The following is a 26,015-nucleotide window of genomic DNA, read 5'->3' on the forward strand; positions in this document are numbered from 1 at the left end:
TACTTTGTATTCTGTGTTCCTCAATACAAAGTGTGAGAACGCTGTGAATCCTTGAAAAATGAAATTCAAGAAAGAACTGTTGAAGTAGCTTTTAAAGTCTGGTCTCCAAAACTCATGTAATGAATAATGGACAATGATTCTTTGTCAGAATGCAGGTGTAGACTGCGAGTAGAGGAAACAACAGTTTCCTTAAAGAGTTCTTTGCCAAAAGTTTCAGCAAGAGAGATCACCAAACCCCTTTCAGAGTTTGTAAGATCAGACTGTAAAGGCAACACGAGATCTGTTAGAATCAATGACAGGGCTGCCCTTGGGATTTCATCGATAACATGTATTCCCCCTTGACAATTATTTTGCGGATGGGAGCAGTAGTGGGTTTTGTGGATGGAAGACATGAAAACGTGGAGAGTTCCAGACCTTCCGTCTACAGGAGCTATAGGAATTGGAGACTAAGGTAACTAAAGAAGGAAACAAAAGTCTAGCATCAAAATGGTGTGAAAAACAGAACACAGAAAGAGGTTGGAAAGTGGGGGGAGGGGGTAGTTTTGGTTTTGAGCATATTTTTGTTCTGTTGTCCTTCTTGCTAAATGCATAAATGCCACCCTTATGAACTAAACTGTGTTAATCAAAAAAAGGTGATGGTTAGCAGCAGCTCAGTAGCTGTGCGTAGATATTAAGTGACAGTTAAAGGCTTTTAAAAAGTGAATTGGAAAGTTACGAACTCAGCCTTATGAGGCGTGGAAGGAAAAAAATTAAAGCTACCTTCTGCTACAAACCACTAACTATAAACAAATGACTGGCAGCAGGTCTGCTTCCTTAAACACCTTATTAACACCCTGTCTTTAACTCTTCCCTCATGGCACAACGTTTATGAAGAGCTACAGTAAAATATCAAAGCCTTTTTCCCAGCTTTTGAAACAAGCGACTTGGGAGAATGTCTAATTTTAAAGGGAAAATAGCCAATAAGTTTGGATTATTAATAATTATTCATTATGTCCTTAAGTTTAAAACACTGACAAGCAATGCAGACAAGGTTTGGGTCATGAGTTGCGGTAGGTACCTGGAAAAGGAAACTCAGCCTAATGAGTGACTGATGGCAATGAATGGCACCGTGGAGAGGGGAAACTGGCTTTGTAGGAATGGTTAAAGCCAAAGGAGGGTCCTGGATTTGCTACATGCCCAGATAGATAGTAAGAAGGCTGTGGCTTTATAGTCCTCTTGTTGCACTCAGTTTGCAGGCTGTAGAAGACAGAGTGGCCATGGCAGGTTGCTGGTGGGGACCTGTAGAAGAAAGCAGCTAGTGTGTGCACAGGGGACCATGGGAAGATCTCATAGCCATGCAAAAGAGGGTTTTTCTCTCAGAACATAAGAACAGTGGTGAAGCTGTAGCTCTCCTTTGAGGGAACATTGCCCCATCTTCGTCCCAAGGTGAACAAGCACGTGGTCCTGCATTAATCCCACCTTCCTTCTAACACTTAACTGAAGCTCTGATTTGAGAAACCTTATTACCTGGAGAGATTTGGATAGGCATTTGAGCCCATCTCTGGACTCCATTGACCACTGAGGAAGCCTAGGATAAGTGGGACCCTGTATTAAATACTTCTGATAAGTGCCTAGGTGAGACAAATGCAGGGCTAAGAGACCGGAGCACCCTGACCAGGAAAAAGGCTCTGTGTGCATTTCCCTTCACCTGCATGAGAAAGAGCAGAATTAAATAATTAAGGTGCAGCTTGGAGCCTCATGTCTTAAACTGTTTTGATGAATAGTCCTCCCTGACATTTTTTCTAAGGCCTTAATTGCACTCTAGGATGGCTGTGCTTTCCACAGTAGTTTCCCTTAGACCCAAAATCACAAAGCATTAAATAAAAAAAAAAAATGGTATGCACTGGTGCTTAAAATTAAATGTCATTTTTACTTACAGACACTAACAGGATGTTGAGCAGGAAAAAATCATATACCAGGATGTGTGTGTTAAGGTCAGAAAAGAAATGTGGATGAGGTTCACTTTGCTGTTCCAAAAACTGGTCCCCACATGCATGCTCTCATTTTCACTCCTATTTGTTCCCTTCCTATGTTTTTGTTTAAGTTCAGACTCCAACACCTCTTTGTTAAGCCTTTGCTTTCTTTTTGTTGTAATCTCTAGTACCTGATCTTATCAGGGAATGTGTTCAATATAACTTAAGCTGCAGTAGCTATTTTTAAAGTTTTAATAAACAGAGGTTGATAAGGACAATAATAGAAGATGCACAAGCTGCAGAGGAGACGCTATACATGTACCTCTTTTCTGCTTATATTATAGTTGCTGCTTCTGTCCTCTTAGAGCACCCCTGAGCCTAACAGTGTTCATCCCTTAAACAATTTGTAGCAGCATAGTCACTTCCTTTTTGGAAAGGGAGAGGAAGAAGCATTTGGATTTGTTTTTAAATTGTTGTGTTGTTAAAAGGAGCAACTCACGTGGCCTGGGATATAGAAGACCTCTGTTGCTCTGTGGAGTCAAAGGAGCAGGAGAAGCGGAAGAAGTACAGTGTTCCTGTACTGTCCCCTGCACACCTCAGAGAGGGGCTATTTTCTCTCTTGCAGGGAAACCCTATTAAAAGGTGATGATTTGATATGGAGGGGAGCCTTGTCCTTTAGGATATGGATTAAGATCACCAATTTATTTCTACGCTGGGCACTGAACAAATCTCAGAATCGCAGTGTAATGTTTTAGTCCTATCTGAACTTCCTGGTGCCGCTTGGTCACCTTGCCACTCTCAACAAAATACATATCATTGAAATTCCACCCATTTTCATCTTGCCTTAGACTTTTATTAGCTTACTCTTTATCTGCCCTGAAGTGTGTAATGATAATTGTGTGTTGCTTATATAGCTCTTTTCATTTTCAAAGCATTTTACAAACATTAACTAATTAATGGAGAAGGCAGAGCATCGAATAATGAAATTTTCAATCTATGGGTGAGCTGATTCAGACAGATAATACGATTTGTTCACTACCTGAGCAGTTCAGAGGTGGATTCTAATTTAAAATGCTGGCCAATTTGGCTGTCACTGATGATGACATGGGAAAAAAAAATGAGTTTATGTTTCTCTGAGATGTATTATAAAATCTACTACATGGAGCACCTTTTCTCAACTGAATTCATGCTTCAATCCTTCATTTAAAATTAGTTCTGTTGAATGGGATGCCAGGAGTTCAATGTACTGATTTGCGCATAAACTAAGAAATTAAGATCCATGCAATTATTTCCAAATTGTGAAAATCCATGGATTTGACATTTGAGCTGAAAAAATAATTTCATACAATTTTGGAAGCTACTTTTATACAATTTCATGCTCTATAACAATCCGTATGGAGACAGAACTGTGACATTTTGGGCAAATAGTTCGCTTACTGGTTAATCAGTCTGAGCCTGTTTTTTTTTTTTCTCTCCATCTTTGCTTTCATTGATCACCTACCATCATTTTCTGCTCAGCAACCAGAGAGGCTGCCAGTTTATAACCAGAGTTAGAGACACATGATTGAAATAGACCAAACTGAAAAAAAAAACCCAAAACTGTCAGTGTTGTCATATGGCAACAAAAAAGTGGTCTTTAAATTTCCCTTTCAAAATAGTTATGCTCTGATTATTGTGATAGTAGTAGAAGAATGAAGGAGAATTATCAAGTGGGCTTTCTTACAGTGGATGTATTTATAAATATTCAGGAAAAGGAGACCAGGGCTAGAATGTTTAACTTTTTGTCTCGCAGGATTATGTCATGTCTATGCTGGTTAACCAGAGCCGAAACCATGCAAGGGCTGATTAGTGGTGAAGTCTTGTTCTCAGGCCAGAGGTAATTCCACTGGGCATAGCTTTTTACCCTTTTTAAAACGTGTGTGCAGAAGAGCCAGTCTTTGAATAGGTCATGGAAAAGAGATGAGCCGTTCTGATAGCATAAAAATAAGAGTGGGAAGAAACCTCTTATTGAGTTTAAAAAAAAAAAAACCCACACACATTTGGTTTGAATTAATATGTGGGTTCCCATTACTCATGACTGCCAGCAACTGCTGTCAGAGTGTCTGAATTGCAAAACATCAGAGCATTTAGCACAAATGATTATTTGTTCAAATGTGACTACTGAAAGACTGTTATTCAGAGAGTGGCACTAGGTATGGGCAAAGTGAGCTCCTGCCTGGGGCAGCAAATGGATCAGTGCCACACTTCCTGCTTTACCTAAAACACAGCCTTGGAAAGCCAAGATCAGAGTCTGTGGGATGGAAGTGCTGCTGAAGGAGGGGTTTCTCCCAGAAGCAGCAATTTCTGGTCCTAGTCCTCCTATCTCCTTCCTCCACCCTCCCAACAAGTATGTCTTTTCAGGATTTTGCTCCCCACTTTCTATCCCAGCTCTGTTCCTTCTGCCTTTTGTCCTCTTTCTCTAAAAGGAGCAGCATAGTTCTGGCCTTCATCTTCAGGGCAGCACAGCTCCATTTTGCCAATACTATCACAAAAGCTTGAGTCAGCCCTGGTTGTTCATTAATTGCTCTCTGTTATTCTGCTTTTAAAAGAATTCCGTCCTCCAGCCAAGGACCGAGAGATGTACCATGTGATTTAGGTGACCAAACGCAGAACAGCAAACAGGAGGAGACTTTGATTAATCAAAACTATTTAGCAAGTACTTGTGAATAATGAATATCTTTCAAGATGAGGTTCTCATTAGCAATTCATTAGCAAAAGAGGGACCTCATTTATAATGACTTCTCTTTGCAGTGAACAGTCAAGTCACTCTGAGCTCTCTTTATAGAAGTAGCCTCTCAGGAACGGTACTGAGGCCTGTGCAGAGCAGTGCTTGTTTTGTCTGTATTGTACATCTAACTGTAAATGGTATTCTCCATGGCAGTATATCCATCATATTATCAGGAGCTCTAACTGCAGGCTAAAATATTTTTCAGAAAGAAATCTTTCTACTGTCTCAGAATTACCATGGTAATGAGGAAAACTCTGAAACAAAGAGAAGCTTGAATCAAAAGAGTTTTATTTTCAAAATATATTCAGAATACTTCACTAAATTCTACTTAATCCAAGTTGAATAGGATACAGAGGAAGGAGGAGGAGAGGGAAGAGGCTTCTGTGTTTAATTTAATTCTTGATTGGCTTGCAAATTGCTTGGCAAACAAGTTTATGCATATTAATTACATTTCTAATGAAAAATATTTGCAGGTTGCACCTGCTCTCATGGCAAAGCATAGATTGGGCTTGCAAAGCTAATATACATCATTTAGGAACTGTTGGCTCAAACATTTTGATAGAACATATATATATAGCGGGAGGAGCAAATGCTGTCACACTCATTTCTGCTGACATCCTAAGTGAAGAGCTAACCATAACAAGGCTATTGAGGAAAGTCTCCTAGTTTGTGCAGGTAAGGCTTGCCACAGGATTGTTTTCACACGGGAGTATTTACTTGCTGAAACACAGACTTTACCACCAGAATAGTCTTTTGAAATATGTCATCAGTGTTAATTCAGTTGGTACCGACTTGTTCTTTTATTGCAAAATGGCCCACACCATGCCACAGATGTGAGCTGCTAGTTTGAACCAGAAACAAGATATTGGTCAAAGCCAGAGCCTAGGCAAAGTGAAGATAATGGGAAGTACATTGTGCAACTAGTGTTTGTGCCTAGAGGTGTCTCTGAGCAGCATGGTTATTTTTATTGGTATAATATGGTACCATTTGAATTTTGAACCCATATTTGTTTGTATTATTTAAAAGAAAAGATAAAGTAAAATGTTTAAATTGACATTCACTGTTTATTTCTGCTTCATTATATAAAGTGTTTATTCAGTATCACAATTTAGTCTTCACTGAGCTTATAATGCATCTTGTATAAAATTGCAAGCACTATAATCTAACATTAGCAAATCTAATGCTAAATGGTGCCTGCTAATGGTTGAAATTATAGTTTAGATCCTGAGAGTATAAAAGCATAGCAAGATCTTTTGCACTTGGATATGGGTTTTGAAATTCCATCAATGTTAATACGAATTCATGTTTGGGATCTGGGAGAGAATAGTCACCATGAAAACTGGATGTCACATAGCTGTACTTCACCACAATACTTAGTGCTGTAATGATTCCTCTCCTGTTGCAAGCCTCACTCAAGACATAGTAATTACAATAATTAATGGCATTGTAAAGCACTACTTATTTTTAGTAGGTGTAATTGCCAAGGATGCTTCCTTTTGAAATGCTTTGAACTATGTTCTCTGTCAGCAAGCACCAGCTCCGTCAGATATTTTTTTTCTAACTGAGCAAAACAAATCAGTCATCAAAGTCAAAATTCTTAGGAATAGCGGAGCCATAGTTCGTGCTGAGGAGGGACTTCTTTCTTGAGGAGTGACACTGATTTTTAATGTGTCTGCTCATGAAGTAAGAGACGTTTTAACACCTGAACAAGGATGGCAAAATTTAGTGCTTAGGAAGGTTGTGACAAGCGATGTACCAAGCTTGTCTCATCACCTAGTTTCAGTTCAGACCTTGCTTGTAATGGCGTTCTAAGCTCTCTAAAGAGCTGCTCCTAGCAGGTGAACATCCTGTTTTCTTTGCTGCAGGTCTTTTTGCGTTTTCAGAATGCAGTGCAGGAAACTTTTACCATTTTTCTGCTGCTTAATGTGATAAAATAGAATAAATACAATAAGAATAAAGAAAATGTCTAGGTGTGAGAAAAACTTTTGGTTGACCAAATGGATTTCACCTCTGCAAAATCAAACAGAAGCATGATAATTTTCTGTAACGTTTAAATGACTAAGCGCTACACACAGAAAAAAATAACACTAGCTAAGTAAAGAACATATGAAATGATTTATGGTAGATATCCCAAAAGCTAGGAGGATTATGAGGCAAGAAGCAGAATGAACAAATGTGAAAACCACAAAAAAATCTTTCTTATCCAATCACAAGACAGCTGATTTTAAAAGACAGAATGTCAAGATGCATCAAAACATGATTTAATAAAATTGCACAGATGTTAACTAAAGAAAGCAGCTATTAAAAAGAGATTAGAAACAAAAACAGTCAAATCCAAATGATGCATCAGAGAGAAAGGGGAAAGTGTGATCTTGTGATTCAGGCTCTAGATGAAACATCAGGAGACATGAGATACATTTTAATCTCTGGCACAGACTCTCCCTGATCTTGAGCAAATAACTCTTTGCATCTGAGCCTCATTTTCCTGATGACAGTCATCTCCCTCCTTCATGTATATCTCCTCCATTTAACTTGTGATTTATTTTGTTTAATTCAGGATTGATTTCTACCATATCTTTGCAGGGTGGGTTCCAGTATTTGCCTGTCTGTTACTGGTATTTTAAAATGGAAGAGGAATCATTATAAAAGATTGACATTAGACTGAGCTTGCAACAATAAAAAGTGGCCGAATCTTTCAGTAGAAAGAGGTCTCACATATGTCCAGGTGTCTGGGTTCTGTCTGTCTCTACCATTGTCTTTGCCACGTGATCTTCAAAAATTTGCATAGCTTTTATCCTTTTAGATTCTTTATACGCAAAACAAGGTTTCCTTTTACCATCTCGCAGGGACACAGTGACACTTCTACACTGCTGATGAGAGTTCCTTGACTTATTCAGATGAAAGGCACTATAGAAATGATGATACTGTTGTACCACTCGCTCTAGTACTGGGTCGCGCTTACGGATGGAGTCTGGCAGAGTGGGGGATGCTCCTTACACTAACATATCTTCTAGAAGTCTGAAAATTGGTTTAGCTGCTGAAAGTTGTGCTGCCCAGGTTTTTAGCTTCTGTAGTCAGTGCAGTGAAACATACTTTGTGGATCTGGATCCATCACAGTACTGTTTCCTTTGGTAGACTTGGTGGGGCTGGTGGGTGACAAGGTCAACAGTGTTTCAGTGCGTAAAACACACACATCTAACTATGGGGCAAAACTCTGATACCCTGTGTGGTAAGCTTGCCATCCAAACACTCTGTGAAGTGCTTCCATTGCAGCATACCATTTCTTGACATTTGAAGTCTGCTAGTGTCATCTGTGGAGTGCCTCTAGCATAAATGCTCGCTTCTACAGATCTTCAAGGTCAAGTCCTCAGCATGGAGTCAAATCCCCGGAACCTTACTGACTCTCAAGGAGCTAGCCCTGAGTAAACTAACTGAAGATCTGGCTTTAATAAGGGAGTTTTGTTGAGAGCAGAAGAATCAAATGAACATATATGGCATAAGGCATTAGTTCCACACTGGTTTAAAACTAGAGTGATTCAACTGACTTTAAATGAATGACTCCTGGTTTCTACTGTTGTGAATATAACTAATTGTCTATAAAAGGGGAACTCTTGTATAGTGAGATTCAGATACAGTGATACAGACTGGTTTACAGGCAAGCCTTAAAGGGAGCACAGAGCAGTCTTTGAGAAAGAAACCACAAAGGTTGCAGTTTTCTGGGGAGTAGGCTTTGACTTGATTTACTTACTCTCCTTGTTTTTTCTTTTTTAGAAACACACAGGAGGAGCAGGTCTGTCTAGGTTGGGTTGTCTCATTGAGCGGATGAGAAATTCAGCTGCTTTGCTATCAGAAAAGCCAGTCTTCACTAGCTGTAGGCAAGCGAGAAAGCAATGATCTGCTACATGGGGCTCTGCAGTGGGCAGTTGTCAGACCAGGACTGAATGCTGCAAGAAAATGTTTAGATCTGTTAAATCTAGTCACCTCTGCTGCTACTCTCTGCAAGTTTTACCAAAACTTTGTTGATATAACAGCATATATATATTCAGTCGTGCGGGAAGCGAAACCCGGAAGCTGGTGCAGAACTGGGAGCATTTATTTCCAGTGTGCACTGAGTCTTAAGATATTCTTTTCATGGTTTGTTGTTGGTTTTGGAGTTTTTTTGTTCCTCAGAGGAAAATTCTGTCTCAGCTAATGTGGGCGTTAATATGTGGAAAGAGTTAGTCTCCAAGCAGCCATAGAGGCTGATTGACTAGGATCCCTTTTGTTGTTCTGTGCTACCCCTGGTTTAATATCCACATCTCACTGGAAACCCAAACAAAAATAATGAGGAGGATTCAAATGGCTAACACACTTGTGTCAATATTTCCCCTTTCTGATGATTTCTAAAGCAGGAGTTTCCAGGCTGTGTTTGCAGTTTAAATAAAACTGTAGGAAATAATGCAAGTATAGTAAGGCGCTAAAAGCAATAGTCAACAAATAACAACTCAACATGTGTGCGTTTTAACGAGGTGTTAACTGAGAATGGGGTGAAGGTAAATGGAAACCTCAGAGAAAGTGCTTGTTGCATTTGTTGGAAAAAAGAACTGTCTAAGCGTTGGACTCTGTAATCCAGAACGAGGATAAATTCGATTCTAGTTTTTCCCACTTCAGGCTTTGTTACAGTTATATTGGTTGGAACATTTATAATTGATTTACTAAGAGCTATCACTCTAAGTTCAAAAACCAGATGGATATTATTTAATTGCTGAAGCAGGACTGCTCACGTATTTACATATAGAAAATGAAAGAAGTAAAATATTCATTCTGATTGTGTCCTATTTTTAATCCTCCAGTTAAACTGAAAATTTGTCTAGGGCTACGTTCCCGAATCACATCACAAAACACTGAAATCATTTTATAGCCTTTCCTTTTCCTCTTGACAGACTGCAGCAACACTATACTTCCATATTTCAAGTATTTCAACCAAGGAGAAAGTCATATGAAAGGCTCTCAAAAAGTACTACTTTATCTCTGTATTCACTATTCAGGCTTGAAAGAGAACCCTTTTTTTTTGTCTGTCTTGCAGAATAAAATATTTAAAGGCATGCCTTTGATTTCCTACTTTACACATAAAACAAAAGTACTGTTTTTAGAAAGTTAAATCACTTTTTACTCTGATACTTCATTAAGCCCACCAGAGACTTGTGTCTCTCTCAGTTTTCGAAGTGTTGTAAGAGGTTTTAGTTTTGTGATTCCTCTTCAACTGAATCCCTTATCCCCTGCTTCGAAAATCTAGTAAAGCTGAAATGTCAGTCCTGTGATAGCTGAGAAGACTTTTTTTTTTTTTTTGCACTACTAGTGTGCATGTACCTAATAGGGTGGTTTTTGAAGAAAATGTAGTGGGAGTAACCATAACAACCTTTACAGCATCGTTTTCACCCCAGTTCTAGCTGAGGGGAATAACTCGAAACTGTTCTGTTTATATGAGTGATCCTCCGGCATTGCCATTTGTTAGGGGGGGTGCAATTTGCTATGTTGATGCCAGGATCAACTTTCTCCCTTCCCGCTCTGCCTGAACACGAGCAAGTCAGAAGGCAACTACTTTCAGTAGGAACAAGAAGTGACAGAATACCACTGGCTTCTTGTATGTCCACCCCAACGAGGAGGCATCGAAGACCCACAGTATTTACAGCCGGGTGGCTAGTCAAGATGGTTTGCCTCTCCGACATCACATTTCTCAGAATGGAGCACCTGAATTTCCCTTAGCCCTTTGCAGAATTGCTCAAGTGTCATCATACTCAGAGGTAATGCTCCCAAGCAGCCCAGTGTAGATCTGTGAACGAGCAGTTTGATAACATCAAACCTCATTTTTGTTCAGTCAGGATGAAGTCAGTTGCATTATAAGGAAATGTTATATGGTTTGATAGACATTACTCCAAATGCCTGTGGAACTTAACAGAGTAGAGGAAAAAAATCTTATTTATAATGATTTTTGATCAGCCTGTAGAATTGTCTTGCAAAAATATTATTCTCTGTTGAATTTTATCAGACAGTTTCATGAAGCTATTTCAAAGTTGCTGTTTTCTACAAACACTTATATAGCACTACTTAATAGCAACAAAGGTAAGGACCAGGAAATAAAAGAATATGGGTAGATATACCAGCAGCAAAACGTGAAGCAAAATAAAGAATGTTCGATATGTGTTTTTCTCTCCTACGCTATTGCTACAGCTAACCCCTCTAAACATTATGCTTCAGTCTATCTCTGATTAGAGGTGCAGATGAACTTAATACATCCAAATGCATCCTGGTTTTAAAATTCGGTATGGAAGCGAATTGTTCATCCCACCAAACAGTCAAGAACTGTAAGTCATACTAATTATAAACCTGATGAAAAAGCTCAGGTAGTGTATATTTTAATAATTCCCTGAGCATTTCAGCTCTCATTTCCCCTATATGTGTTCCTATCTATCCTCTTTGAACAACTTTTTATGTGCTTTCTGTAGTTCTTAAATTTCATTATAAAAAAAGTTAGAGAACCTCAAGGTTCAACACAGTACAAGACAGCAACAGGTATTCTGTACACTGAACTTTTGACACTCATTTTAATTCAAATCCATTAACATTTTCTAGCGCATTATACTCACTTAGCTACAACAGGCAAAAGCCGTGCATGTCAGGATCTGCTGTGGGGAAGAACGGGTTGACCAACAATAGATTTCACCCTTCAAAAATGGGGAAAAAAATCCATGAAACATGGTAAAATAATAATTACATGGAAGTGGTGTGCAAATGATAATGTCTGATTGAATACCCCCTTTACTGGAGAATCTACTACTATGGTAACAGACAAAAAGCCTAATATATTCTGACTAATCAGGATTGATGTTAATTAAAGAAGAGTTCAAGATAATGACTTTTCATTACTATATGATAGCTAGAAATAGATTGTTCTACCTCTAGGTAAAATAAGCAATTAGATAACTTCTGTTTTTAAGGACTTCTTTTTCAGAACTCTTATCTCATTCTCTGTTCTTTTTCTGGTGTCAAAATATTAATATGTGCATGTCTGATTTTTGTCACTGCTCATCTAGATGAATTTTTTTGGTATGTGTATGTCTTCTCAGACCAGACTATTCTTTCACTTCTGTGGAATTATTTTTTTCCTGTTCCTGTAAGGAAAGCACAGCTTATTAATTAAAAATGGTAGAGACTGAGAATAAAGCCTTGGATTATACACTGCAAAATGGAGCAAAGGTGTGATAAAGGTAGGAAGCGATGGAGTTTCTGTTAGAAAAGAAAAAAAACCCTTCGGTTTTGTCTTCTTAGTCATTTGACTGTCTTGCTAGAACATTTTTCCCTTGTGTGCAAGAGTACATGGCAAAGCTAGGAAAACACCGTTTATTTTAGTAAAAAAGAAAAATAGTTGAACTCTGAACCCTGATTTGGAAGGTTCTAAAGCGCATTTCTTATTTCTGCAGGATAGTAAAAAGCAGGAACACCAAAAGAAGACCTCTGAAAAAGTCACTGGCTTTCCAGTTCCCTCCTAAAACCACCATGAGTGGTGCTTTCAGCATCATCACTTGCATTTCTCAAGCATGAGGATATAAGGAAAATATGGCCATTCCAAATCCTAGGTGCTTATGAATTGATGCCATCAGACTTAAATAAAAAAAGACCCTTTTCCAAAGAAAGACTGGTTCTACCAGTCTCCTGCTAGATTTCTTCTTTTTTTTCTCTCTTTTTCCTCTCAGACACTAGATTTTTTCTTTTTTAAGTCCAAGAACTGCAGATATTGAACTAGCTGGGGTGTATTGGCAGGAAGTAGTAATTATCATTAGTAATCAAGGAACACTAGCTTAAATTCTGCCTTTCTTTGTGCCATTCATCAGTCTGATTACCCAGGATTGCCACTGATACAGGGGCATAACTGGAGTCACTGTCTGTAGAAATAAGCTGTTATATTTTATATATATATATATATATATATATTTATATATATATTAATTAATTTATATATATATATATATATAAAATATTGCATGAGCAAGGAACTCCTGGCAAAACTCCAACAGAAGAAGGAAGTACTCAGAATGTGGAAAAGGGGACAGGCCTCTTGGGAGGAACACAGGGACGTTGTCAGAGTGTGCAGGGATGCGACAAGGAAGGCTAAGGCCCAGTTGGAATTAAATCTGGCAAGGGATGTCAAGGACAACAAGAAGGGCTTCTTCAAACACATCAATAGCAAAAGGAAGACTAGGGAAAAGGTGGGCCCCCCGCCGAATGGGGCGGGTGCCCTGGAAACGAAGGATGCAGAGAAGGCAGAGTTATTGAATGCCGCCTTTGCTTCAGTCTTCACTGCTAAGGCCAGTCCTGAGGAATTCCAGACCTTGGAGACAAGAGAGGAAGGCTGGAGAAAGGAAGACTCTCCCTTGGTGGAGGAGGATCAGGTTAGAGATCTTTTGTCCAAACTTGACATCCACAAATCCATGGGCCCCGATGGGATGCATTCGTGAGTGCTGAGGGAGCTGGCGGATGTTATCGCTAGGCCACTCTCCATCATCTTGGAAAGGTCCTGGAGATCAGGAGAGGTGCCTGAGGACTGGAAGAAAGCCAATGTCACCCCAGTCTTCCAAAAGGGCAAGGAGGAGGAGCCAGGACACTCCAGGCCTGTCAGCCTCACCTCCATCCCTGGAAAGGCTCCTAAAGCTCCTCCTGGAGGTCATCACTAAGCATCTGGAGGACAAGAAGGTGATCAGGAGGAGTCAGCATGGATTCACCAAAGGGAAAATCATGCTTGACCAATCTGATAGCCTTCTCGGATGGGATGACTGGCTGGGTAGATGAGGGCAGAGCAGTGGATGTTGTCTCCCTGGACTTCAGCAAGGCTTTGGACACTGTCTCCCATCACATCCTCCTAGGGAAGCTCAGGCAGTGTGGGTTAGATGAGTGGACAGTGAGGTGGCTTGAGAACTGGCTGGATGGCCAAGCTCAGAGGGTCGTGGTCAGTGGCACAGAGTCAATTTGGAGGCCTGAGGCTAGTGGTGTCCCCCAGGGGTCAGTCCTGGGTCCAGTCTTGTTCAATGTAGTCATCAATGACCTGGAGGAAGGGACAGAGTGCACCCTCAGCAAGTTTCCTGCTGATACTAAGCTGGGGGGAGTGGCTGACACACCAGAAGACTGTGCTGCCATTCCGAGGGACCTGGGCAGGCTGGAGAGGTGGGCGGAGAGGAACCTCCTGAAGTTCAACAAAGGCAAAGGCAGGGTCCTGCACCTCGGGAGGAAGAACCCCCTGCACCAGTGCAGGCTGGGGGTTGACCTGCTGGAAAGTAGCTCTGCCGAGAAGGACCTGGGAGTCCTGGTGCACAGCACGTTAAGCATGAGCCAGCAGTGTGCCCTTGTGGCCAAGAAGGCCAAGGGTCTCCTGGGGTGCATTAGGCAGAGTGTGGCCAGCAGGTGGAGGGAGGTGATCCTGCCCCTCTCCTCAGCCCTGGTGAGGCCTCACCTGGAGTACTGTGTCCAGTTGTGGGCTCCCCAGGACAAGAGAGACATGGCACTCCTGGAGTGAGTCCAGCGGAGGGCTACCAAGATGATTAGAGGGCTGGAGCACCTCTCCTATGAAGAAAGACTGCGAGAGCTGGGCCTGTTCAGCCTGGAGAAGAGAAGACTGAGAGGCGATCTCCTAAACGTGTACAAGTATCTGAAGGGGGAGTGTCAAGAGGATGAGGCCAGCCTCTTCTCCGTGGTGCCCAGCAACAGGACAAGAGGCAATGGGCAGAAACTGAACCACAGGAGGTTCCATCTGAACCTGAGAAAAAACTTCTTGACTGTGAGGGTGACAGAGCATTGGAACAGGTTGCCCAGAGAGGTGGTGGAGTCTCCTTCGCTGGAGATATTCAGAACCCGTCTGGATGTGATCCTGGGCAATATGCTCTAGAGGTCCCTGCTTGAGCAGGGAGGTTGGACTAGATGATCTCCAGAGATCCCTTCCAACCTCAACCATTCTGTGATTCTGTGATTATCAAAAGAAATATTTTAAAATGGTGTTTTCATGATTCTATGAGTTTCAAAAATACTTTCTATAGCTATGTACAGCCAACAGAGCTGTTCAGAACCCAGTAAAACCAAAACCTTATTGGACTGGAGGTTTCATTGAAAACCAGGCATGTGTTGAACTTGCAAATCTTTTGGCAAATGGAGTTCAAGACTTGAAAAAGCAGGATGACCTTTGAGAGGAACTGGGTTGAATTTTCAGTAAACCTAGACTGTTTCTTGGTGAAGGAATACCTGTAACTAAACCCTGAGAGTTTCCAGGACACTTTATCCATTACTGCAATTTATTCCAATTTATTCAAACCTAGAAATTTCAAGTAATGCGTAAGGTGAAATACATGTGAAATATAGCAAAAGGTTATTTGATGTGGTGCACAGGGTAAAAAAAAACAGAGCATCGCATAATCTGAAGGAAAGGATATAACTAAATTAGAGAGGAAAAGACTTACTAGCTTACTTATTCCTACCTATTTAGTATATATTTGTATAGAACTGTTCTTAAAGTTTGTCCTTCACTGTTTTATTTTGCCTTGCTCTAAGTGCTTCTAAAAAATTCACATAAACAGGACCTCCTGATGTCTGTGCAATTCATTAGGAATGGTTGGAGAGATATTTGTGTAGAAACCATTAATTTAAGAATAAAATAAAATCAAGCACCAAAACACTAATGGAAATGCAGTTTGCAGTAATTATAAAATTGCGGCAATATGTCTTTGCATATAGTGTATAAAGTAGAAGCAGAAGCGTTCACATACAAAAGGGAAAAAAAATGTTTTGATGTTATCTGTAAGGACAGGTTAAAGAAACATTTGCATCCAAGAAATGAATGCATTCCCGTTGTATCACTGGATTAATAATTTACTATGTTCCATGATACAGCCACATGGAGCTGAATGGCAAAGATACTCTCTTCCCCAGAAGCAGAATTTGTTGTCACCTGAATTAAATGGAAAGTGTTCACTAGCTGCTATCAATAGAAGGCTAGTGGCACACAGCCGAGGCATTAATCATACATGAATTCTCCAGTCAGATCATTATAACATTTTACAAAATTGTGCCAAGCTATATAGAAATCAATAGGTCCCTTTCTAGCAAATCGCTATGTTGCTTTTTAATAAAGATATATAAGTACAAACTGTTCTAAATTGGATGAGGTGATAGAGAGCTCTTTAAGTTTTATAGTTTCAACTCCTTTAAAGAAAGTATAAACTCATGTGTCTGGGACATTTGATGATATACAGGGATTCCCAAAGCACTCATAAAGCTTGAAAACAATTAAATGATCCTTGTATCATACCAGTCCTCCTCCTGTGCTCCTTGGAACTATGCAGTTACCATTTATGTTCATCCCACTATATTTAAGGCCCCTGGCCTCTAAGAAATTCTTGATTTACTCTAGGATTTCTATTTTCTCACAAAAATTATTACCATAGATTGAAGATCTAATGGAAGTGTTTTAGCTTTCATCAGCATTTAGTAGCAAAGAAAGTTTATCATCTCTGATAAGGAAGGAGCCAAGTATAAATGTTAGGTTACAGTCATTATCTGTCTAGGAGAAAAATCATTAATGCCATAGTCTGTACTGAGTGAGCTTTAGCACAAACAAAAAATAGTTAACTTTAATGAAGAAGCTGAAGCAAGAGAACGAACAAAACGGTGAATTAAGTTGCTGTTGGAGATCTCATTAGCAAAATCACAGTCAGACAATAAAATAGACGCGTCAGTCCACTAGTAACTTGCCTAAGTTGCCTACATAAAAGAGAAAATTATCTTCAATGTGTCTCTTTATGAAAGAACAGCTCAATAAATATATCGCAATTTCAACACAATCTGTTTACCTCGTAATGTGCATTTCTTATTCCAGATCAGGCTTTCCAATAGACAAGAGCAAATAAGCACCCTGCTGCTTCTGAGTTACCAGTTCTCTCAAGACGCAGAATATTAATAAGGTCACTCTGCCTAGTATGTGTTGTACTAGGACGGAAGTATGGCTGCTTTATGAGAAGCAGACCAAGTTAGAAGTGATTCATCCAAGTGGCTGGTGGCAAGCCCAGCAAGAAAGATGAGGAGAACCTGCTGGAGCCATGAGCTCCAAGAAGTTGCCTGCAATTGGATTTGCTGTATGGGATTTTTGCTGGGTAAACATCACGAATGATGGCTTCACAATGCTAGGCCATTCTGTCCATCAAATGTTTCTGAGGTTTATTTTTCCAAAGCTTAAGAGTGATCTTTTTCGCCTTGAGCATCTTTACCTTACTTTTTCTTGCAATTTTCAGGTAACAGGAATGATTCGTCTCTTCCTTGTGACTTTCCTACCTAGGGCGGACCAAACAGAAATGGAACATTGCTTTTGGAAGAGGAGTTTTTTGATAAGGTTTATGGTTTCTTCAACATCCTCTTGTCTCAATTGAACTTTTTTGGAAGCAAGTACATTCTTGTCAACATTTTCACAAATAAATGTCATCATCTCCCTTTTCACATTACTGGTTCCAAGGATTTCTTTGATACATCTATAGACTTAATTGAAAGCACTGAAGTCAATAGCAGGCTTTATGATTGCTTCGGCAATAGAGTAGACCATAGGTGAACAGTACTATGAAGAAGTCTAAATGAAATCAGATGTTGGTCTTCTGGACCAAGAAATAGAGCACAGATAAAGCCTTCATATCTGTGTTATCTTTCCATTGGCAAGAAGACTTAGCAGATCTGAAAGCAGTTAACAAAAGCAGTATAAAACTAAATCTACTGTAGCTTGTGGTCAGCCAAATACGCAGGAATACGCTTGTTAAAATCAGCATGTTGTAATGATAACTACTTGGAGTTGGCCAAGAAGCATACCAGTTTCGAAAGATTTGAGGGTCATACGAAGCGAAGCAACAAGACCAAATGTTGCATTACAGGCAAAATGTAATAGTGGAAGGAAAAGCAGCAGGGCTTCAGCTATGATTTTTTATGTAGCAATTAGAATGGGAATAAGGAAATACCTCTGGAATCACTGACATGATCTCAGGCAAAACACTTCCTGTTTTGGAGTTTCAGTTTTCCTCCCTGTAAAATCTGAGAAATACCTGGAAATGCACAAATGAGAGGTATTTTATTCCTTCTAGAATATGCTGTTCAGAAGGGCTCTACCTATGGGCTATAAGTCATTCTTCACTCATTTGCCTAGCTCCTTTTGAGATTAGATGAAAGTAAAACCAGCAGCTTAGATCTTCATCCATCAAATTATTGGGGTCAGGAAGCTTCATACTTGAACAAGCAACTGCGTTTAGAGCTGGAGGGAACATGAGGGTTCTTTGAATTAACAAGAAATGGTGATGGCATGTGGTAGTGCTTTTAGCCTGCTGTTTAAGTTACACATGGTGCACAGAGTGCTGTCTGCTCTTCCAGGTAATAGCTGTCAAATTGAGTAAAAGATATTCTACAACAGTATATGATGGGCACACTTTTGACAAAGACAAATAGAAAAAGATTCTCTCTCTCCGTTTTTTCTACTATATTTTTTCCCTTCAGTTTTGACCATCTTCAAAGACTTTCGGTTTTTAGAGAAACAAGACATTTTGAAATGTTCACACTTGCTTTTCTCTGTCACAGCCTCGCAGTATTGAGCAGTGGTAGCAGCCGTAGAGCTCCTTCTTGTCTTCTGTTGCGCTGCCTGAGTTCGAGAGCCCAAAAGTGTTATTCTGGCAGGTACGAACCAGAGCCTGGTACAGAAAGAAATTTATTCAAGAAATTTCTAAATGGTGCAGTCTGAAGAGAAAACATAGGATGAGTTTATAACTCTTGCTATCGTTACTGAAGCTACCAAAAAGTCCAATCCTGATCTCTGGGTGTACTTTGAGAATTAATACAGCAGTCCATTTATCCAGCTGAAATAAACGAGCATACCTAGGCTGGTTTCAGTGTAACCATTGGAGATGTGACGGTTTATGTTGGCTGGGGAGAATGGCTCAGGACACCGTGTTCGATGCTGAGTGGGAACTCTGCTGAAAAAGAGCTGTCGTCATCTTGTCTTGTCTCTAAAATTCATTGCATAATGTCACTTAAAGAGATGGTAGGGGGAAAAGGAGACACTGAAAAATAGCAGCTCTGGGCAAAAGGCCAGAAATAGTCATTTCACTGCCATACCCATTAAAAGAAAAGGGGAAAAAACATCTGTGGCAGCTAAATTGGTATAATAAAGCCAGCAGATCAAAGTAAAAAGATCAGAAGGAAAGAAACACAAAACACAGAAAAACGAAGCTAGAGGAGTTTAAACGTGTTTTTTTTATTTCCGGAAGCTTGCAATGGCATAGGAGGTAGAGGAAAACATTTTATTAAAAACATATGAAGAGTTGAGAGTATTTCCTCCTATACAAGGAAATCACTCACAGACAGAAGTCAGGGTTGTAGCAAAGTGGGTTCCTCTGGATGCCCAGCTGTGAGGGAGAGAACCTGTCACAAGTGAGACCAGGGTATGATCGGTGCTCGAAAATCTCTGAAGACTTGCGGTGAGTTCCCGCTGTTCTGTTTCTGCTGCCTTTAGGGTAACACTTTTTCAAAATGAGCTTCCAACTACTTTTTGCAAATGACTTCATGGCACATTTCACAAAAGTGTTGATCCTCATGTCCTGGCGAAATTCCAGTTTGGGTAATTGCATCTGCATTGGGTAATTATATCTTCATAAGCTCAGCTAGAGATATCTTTCAGAGCACAGGCCGACTCCTGCATGCAAACTGCTGACCTCAACTGTAAAAACAGACCCTGAAGTTGATGTGTATTGTTGTACATTTTAACTTAAGGGTAGTAAAATCAGGGTTACTGTGTTGCTGCCTGCCTATGCTGTGCTAATCAGTTTAAGTTTGCAAAGTACTTTTACATGCTTCAAGGTAAACAGGGTGCATATTTTAGGGAAATTAAAGACAAGAGAAGAAGTAGTAGGAAAGGTTAAAGCTATAGAGGCGAGAAAGTGAATGAAAGAAAAATGGTAGGGAGGAAAAACTCATTGCACATCTTCAATGTCACATCTAAGCTACTACAAAAAGTCTGTGAAATTCTTATTACAAGAAAATAGAAAAAACTGACTGATGGCTCACATAAAATTTATTTTTCCTATTTTATTTTAGGGCTATTGGAGAACTACTAGGCATTGCACTTAAAATACAGAAGCAGAACTTTGCTTGCTGTTATTCAAATATGAGTTATGCTTGATGGCTGTCATGAAATTCTAGTATGTATCCTTATATAAAGTGACATTTGAAGAATGCACCAAAGTTCAATCCAGCTGAAGCTGAGATTTTCTCAAAAGTATTTATAAATATACTGAGCTTATGGACACATTTACTCATATTAATGTGGAGGGAATGCTCTTGTTTACGTAACCCTGGCAGTTTGCCCCTGAAATAGCTAACTGCGTATTCTCAACTGACATCATTAATAGATTAGATACATTTTAACCAATAAAACTGTATCTGTTCTCATCTCTGTCAATTTAATTCATGGATCATTGACATGCCAATGGTTGCCAATGGTACAGGAAGGTTATGAAATGCAGCAGTAATGAATTCTGAGGGAAACTTATTTTAAAATGGTATATATTGCGTGGGACATCTTTTTAGGAGGATGGCTGAAGAACAGGACAGTGGAAAGAGGATAACTAGGGAAAACATATTCTTGATGCATGGTTATTTGTCAGTTATTGCAATGGCAGAGACAGGCATCTCCTCTTGTAATAAATACATCCAAATAACAAAGGCTTCTGAATATAAATAGGCTTTTTGTGCATTTAAGTCTCACCTACTTATCTGGCTCTAATTCCACAGAATGGAATCAGTCACCCAGAGGAGATATCGCTGCTTTCTCTACAGTGCCTTTAGTCATTAATCTACAGTTTTAAAGAAAGAAGGGGCAGAACTATTTGTTCTTCTTCCCTTTCCTGGCTGTGTTTTAGAATGCAAGTGGTGGGACATTTTTTTGATTTCTGTGACCACAGTTAGTCACACTGAGAGCATCCTGAGGCTCATCAGTAGACAGAGGTGGGCAACACCTCCATTGTATATCCTGCTATGCGGCACTGGCCAGAAGCAGCTTCTGAGCTAATTAGTATTGCCAAGACTGAGATAGTCTTGGAAATGCGTGAAAGGAGACCTCCAAGTGCCATAAAATGCTGAGAGGCATGAACGTATGCACCTGGGAACATCCGTCACCTACATCCCTTTGAAGATTTAGCATCCAGGGTTTTTTGATCCCAGCCTAATTCATCAGCAGTTCATGCTGTGGATCATAAATAGCAGAGGTATAGAAAGAATCCTAATATAAGGGGTTGCCCGATTCTTAGTTACTATCAGGCCTGTAATAGCAGTGTGCATGGTCACGATCCAAATGCATTCTGCTTGATTTTAGACAATTAATTTAGGAGTACAAACTCTCTAGTCAATGGAGAGTGGTCAGTAGGCACTCCCAAAGGCAGTTCATGTCTTAACAGGGCTGAGTTACACTCTGGAGATGCCCATATCTTATTAGCATGGACAACTGAGGCCTTCTTTGTTGATTATATCCTTAAAGTACGTCAGTGAGGTGTGAGGCTTTTAAGATACAATTCTACAGCCAAAGGAAGGATTAGGTTCAGCTAGCGGACCTCCAGCACAACGTAAGCTGTAGAATTTCATCAAGCAATTAGTATGCCAGGCCTTCTAGTTGAACTGGAGCATATCTGTTGAAAAGAATCAGCTGGAGAAACTGCCTGTTTAAAACCAGGATGTTCATTTTTATTATTATACTTCCAGCATATTTCCTAAAATTGCTGGAATGCCAGATGCCACTTCAGTGAACTCCAGATGGTGGAACTGTAATCAGTAGTGATATGTGATTTACTAGAAATTTTCCTTTATAGCAAAAGTAGATCTCAGATTTATTTTTTTTAAGTGTTTTGTTTTGCTTTTTCAGACTGTGCACTTACAGTATCTTTTTTGTGCGCATTTATGATTAGCATCATTATGGTAAATAAGTACTGCAGAACTAAATATCGCTTGCAACGCAGGGTGGTGAGAAAGAAAATTCTTTCTTTTAAGGATTACCCAAGAATCTAGAACATCAGCCTCTCTTTTTTCAGGATAAAAGCCTACTTGTGTTTTGTACTCACAGTATGCCTTAAAATACTTTCCTCCACTTGTCAACCTCAGGGCATTGTTTCATATGGTAACAGCATGCCTAGTTTTAAATATTTGCGTAAGGACTAGGTTCTCTGGTCTGCTTTGCTTTGCGCTGCCTGTAGCTTCCCAGCTGGGGTTCCTCCGTTGATGTGAGGGCATAAAATCAAGTATAGCGCTCTTCATCTTCCCCCTTTCCAACCCACTCACAGGAGTTAAGCAGCAGGCAGCAGCCAGAACATGATATTCTGCTATCCCAGTCCATCCTATATTCTCTGTGATCACATCTGTCGTCTTTATTTGAGGAGACTGAGCTGCTGGAGGGGACCAAAAGATGCGACCATACCTCTCTGTTGTGGAAGCCTCTTAAACCCTTTCTTTCACCTAGAAGTGCATCCAGAAAATAATATATCCTATTTCCTCCATGGGTTTAAGGAATAACATGATACTGCAATGTTATATAAAAAGATAGTTACAGTGGAAGAGTCCTTGGTTATGCCTCCTTAGAGCTTTTACTCATAACTCTGTGTGAACACAGTTCAGAAGGCAGAAGACATCAGCAGTGAAAACTTTAACCAATATAACCTATCTGTGAAAACAACTAGAAAAGATTTGAGTGTGAGGGGCTGTCATTTATACCAAAGAAATTATAATCAACAGCTGGAAATAGCATAAATATGCAAAGCCAAAGTTATCCGTAAAGCATATATAACTTTTGAGTGTTCTGGAGTAAAAGTGAACCCTCCGTGAAGTCTAGTGCTTATACTCTTGATGTCATAGGCTGCAGCTGGTGTGCAGTGCTAACTTTAATGAGACTCAGTTTTCATGGCCATCTAGCTGTGGAAGCGTGTCCTGATGCACCGCCCAGGTACCCAAATACTCCCCCCCGTTTCTTAGGAGGGTCCTGAACTCTGTTCTTTCATAGTTGCCCTCGATATTAAAACTAACAGTTTTAATGCAGGATCAGACAAAGTCACAGAACACTCCCAGAAGTCACTACAGTGACCTGCATCATGCCCAGTATATGCAGGGCTGCATATACCTGATAGAAATTTGTGGAGGGACTAGGAGGGCATTATTTCACAGGATTGCAGTACTACAGACCCCATTTCCCCTCTAGGCACTCTGGAGCTGTGTCCACATCTGACAGCATACCTTAAAAACAACAGCTAGGTTGAAAATATAGTTGAGGTCAACTCTACTGATGGGTTTAAAACAGCTGATCTTCCCATATCTCCCTCTCTTCATTTCTTTTGGATAAATAATAAATTCTATCAAAGGGAGAAATTCAACGCATTGATTCGATCTTACCCAATTTGTTGTCTTTCCTCACCCTCAGTTTTACAGGTTAGGGAGCAGAATATATGTTGAAAGAGAAGCAACAGCAGAAGACTGGGTGGTCAGATCAAACAATCACTGTTGGGACTGAACTCTCTTAGCTTCTGCCTCTCTACCCACAAAATCATATATCTTTCATCCTCAAATATCTTATTGCCGAGTGCCTTGTAAAACTTGAGCTGCCTCTCCAAGAATGACTTCATGCTGTGCTGAAACACAGCTCCTCTGGGATTGTAAAATACTCTCAGTTAAGGGACATACTGTGACGTGAATGAAGCTGCCTACAGAATTAATTTAGTGTCGGCCAATGTATTGTGATTGAATCTCCATTCAAGCCAAAAGGTTGATGGGACAATTAAGGACAAGAGGTATTCATGAGATCAATCCCACACCGCACCTGAAATCTGCCACCTGCATCAGCCCCATGCTTTCTCTGGGTATAATGAAGTCATTAGTGCAGTACTCGCTAATAGTTGTTGATTGCATAATAACTGCCACCACCTGCAATTTCTTAAGGTTTCCGTGGAAGCTGCTGATCCTAACACTAACCCTGCTCAAGTTAACTTTTGTGCATTGATGAAGTCTTGGCTTTCAGTAACAACACTGCAGAAGTGCACTTTCTTTATGCAGTGTATCTTTTACTGCTACACCAGTAACCAGCCATTTATCATATAATCAGATCCTTGCTGAACGGTGTGCCATATGTGATCAGATGAATGATGAATAAATTCAGAATGCAATTTTAGCTAGCCTATTTTTTGTTTATGCTTTGTTTTTCATAGGTTTGAGACTCATTGACCTTGTGAAAAATGGCTGCACTTGAACTAAAAATGTGTTTTATTTCTAGATAATGGACTATGCCAACTTCCATTTCTTTTGGAATTCAGTAGAAACTATTTGGTATATCAAGACAGTTTCTACATCCTTATTTACTTTTTCTTCATTTCAGACTATAGCTAAAGATCTAATCTTTACTCATATCTCCTGGCTCCAGCAATGCTTTTTTTGATTTCCATTGTTTTCTATGTGGCAGGAACTCTTACTATCAAGCATTACATTTAGTTTTCCACTCATGTAGCTATGAGCTAAGAAATTACACCAATTTCTTGAGGCTTTCTGAGCTAAGTGAATTTGGCTCAATATTTCCTGGCTATCAGCCTTTCCATTATTGTTAGACAATGATTCAGTGATATTTATTTTGTCATTCTGGTAATGCAAGTTCTTTTACTTTGATGCTTAGACTTTGAAACCTGGATGCCTGACAAGGTAGGACTTCGTCCAGAAAGAGTCTAATTAAAATGTGCTAATGCAGTGACCCATGGTGACTTGTAAACCCTGAAGACCTCTCCTACGGATGTCTATTTTTGTTGTATGTCACTTTTCAGCAGAGCAAAAAGGGTTGAATTTACTCACAATGTTGTGCAGGGGGTGATGTGGGCTTTGCACAAGACAGCAACCATCCCTTCCAAAGTTTCTGGGGAACAGTGCTCTCTCCACTGCCCTTGGGAAAGGGGCAAACTGCTCCCACTCCATGATGTGCCCACTGAGCTTGGTATAGCTGCTTATGAGACGTTTTCTGCTGCTTCTTTAATGATCTGATTTGCATGTTTACCTATATTTTGTGCACAGCCATAAGCATCAGTTTTGCTAAACAGCAAGTGTTTTGGCAGAAGTGAACAGCGTCAGATGGAGACTAGAAATGCCTGACGGAATTCCCTTGGGGCAGTAACAGCAGATGTGGGAAGGCAGAAATTATGGCAAGCCTCATAGGAAGACTGGGTAAGGACCTGTGGGAAGATAGGTTTTCTAAGCTGACCAGGGAGGCCTGAGATGGATACAGTTGCTTAGCTGAGGGGAACCCTCCTGTGAGTTTCATGCAGGTTATCATTAGCTTCAGTAACTTTTGGCACTTCTGTTGGGTTCTGTCCTCCCATTCTGTTCCCTTAGTAACCCCTTAACCGCTTCTGCTTTTCTCTAGTTCTCATTTTCTACCCATCAGTGTTTTCAGTTCTGTTTTCCTTCAGCATAGGATCTCACCGCATTTCCTCTCGCCATCTCTAGTTCTCCCCTTTGTCCCTGTTTCTCCTGCTTTCTTCTTGCATGGTTCCTGTCCCTTCTTTTCCCATTCATTCCTCCCTTCCTGTCTTTCACTGCTAACGCCTGCTGGTGGCACTGCTACTGACACTGCTGCTGTCTCCTCCTGCATACTAGGTCTTCTAGACATAGGAACCCACTTTTTGATCCCAAAGAGCCCTTTGGTACCTGGTCTGAACCTCAGTCCCAATACACCAGCTTGCTGGAAGCCTCGTGAATTGAAATATAGAGTTGATGAGAGCTGCTGAGGGAAGAGTGGGAGGAGTGAGCTCTGTTTACGTGCCAAACAAGGCACACAGTATTTCATTCAGATTTGAACATGGGACTCCAGGTGGGCGTCCTAACCACTGGGTTGTAGCTTTGATCACTTTCTTACTGAAAAAATCTTCATTTGTAAAGGTGGATAGCTCTATCACAAATACATTGCATAAAAGGTGTAGAGATGACAGAACCTGTTATGCTGGGGCAAACTTTCCATAATACAAAATGACAGAATGGCTGCTATGCCACTACCATTGATCTTCAGCACAGAGAACAGAAACTAAGTGCCAGAACACCCCTGGAAATTTAAGGACATCTCAGGGTAATTGATAGACTGCTAATACTTCATGAAGGTTAGCCTCAGGCACAGGGTTTTGCAAAGGGGGCTTAGTGACAACATTAACCTCAAGTACAAGCTGTGCTAAGAAAGAAGAGCTTAACCC

General features: G+C 40.2%; 1 long non-coding RNA gene across 12 annotated transcripts in view; it reads left to right on the plus strand.

The window, feature by feature from the left end:
- The window catches only part of LOC104144224 (uncharacterized), a 369,710-nt gene that overhangs the window by 295,059 nt on the left and 48,636 nt on the right, over positions 1-26,015 (plus strand). Inside the window, exon 9 of one of the 12 annotated variants that reach the window (XR_011134599.1) lies at positions 12,180-12,671. The exons of the other annotated variants lie outside the window; for them this stretch is intronic. This is a non-coding gene — a long non-coding RNA (uncharacterized lncRNA). Of the gene's footprint in view, positions 1-12,179; positions 12,672-26,015 lie in introns of those variants that run through there. 12 annotated transcript variants of the gene reach the window in all.

Source organism: Struthio camelus, chromosome 1 (assembly GCF_040807025.1).
Source record: "Struthio camelus isolate bStrCam1 chromosome 1, bStrCam1.hap1, whole genome shotgun sequence".
Taxonomy (NCBI): domain Eukaryota; kingdom Metazoa; phylum Chordata; class Aves; order Struthioniformes; family Struthionidae; genus Struthio; species Struthio camelus.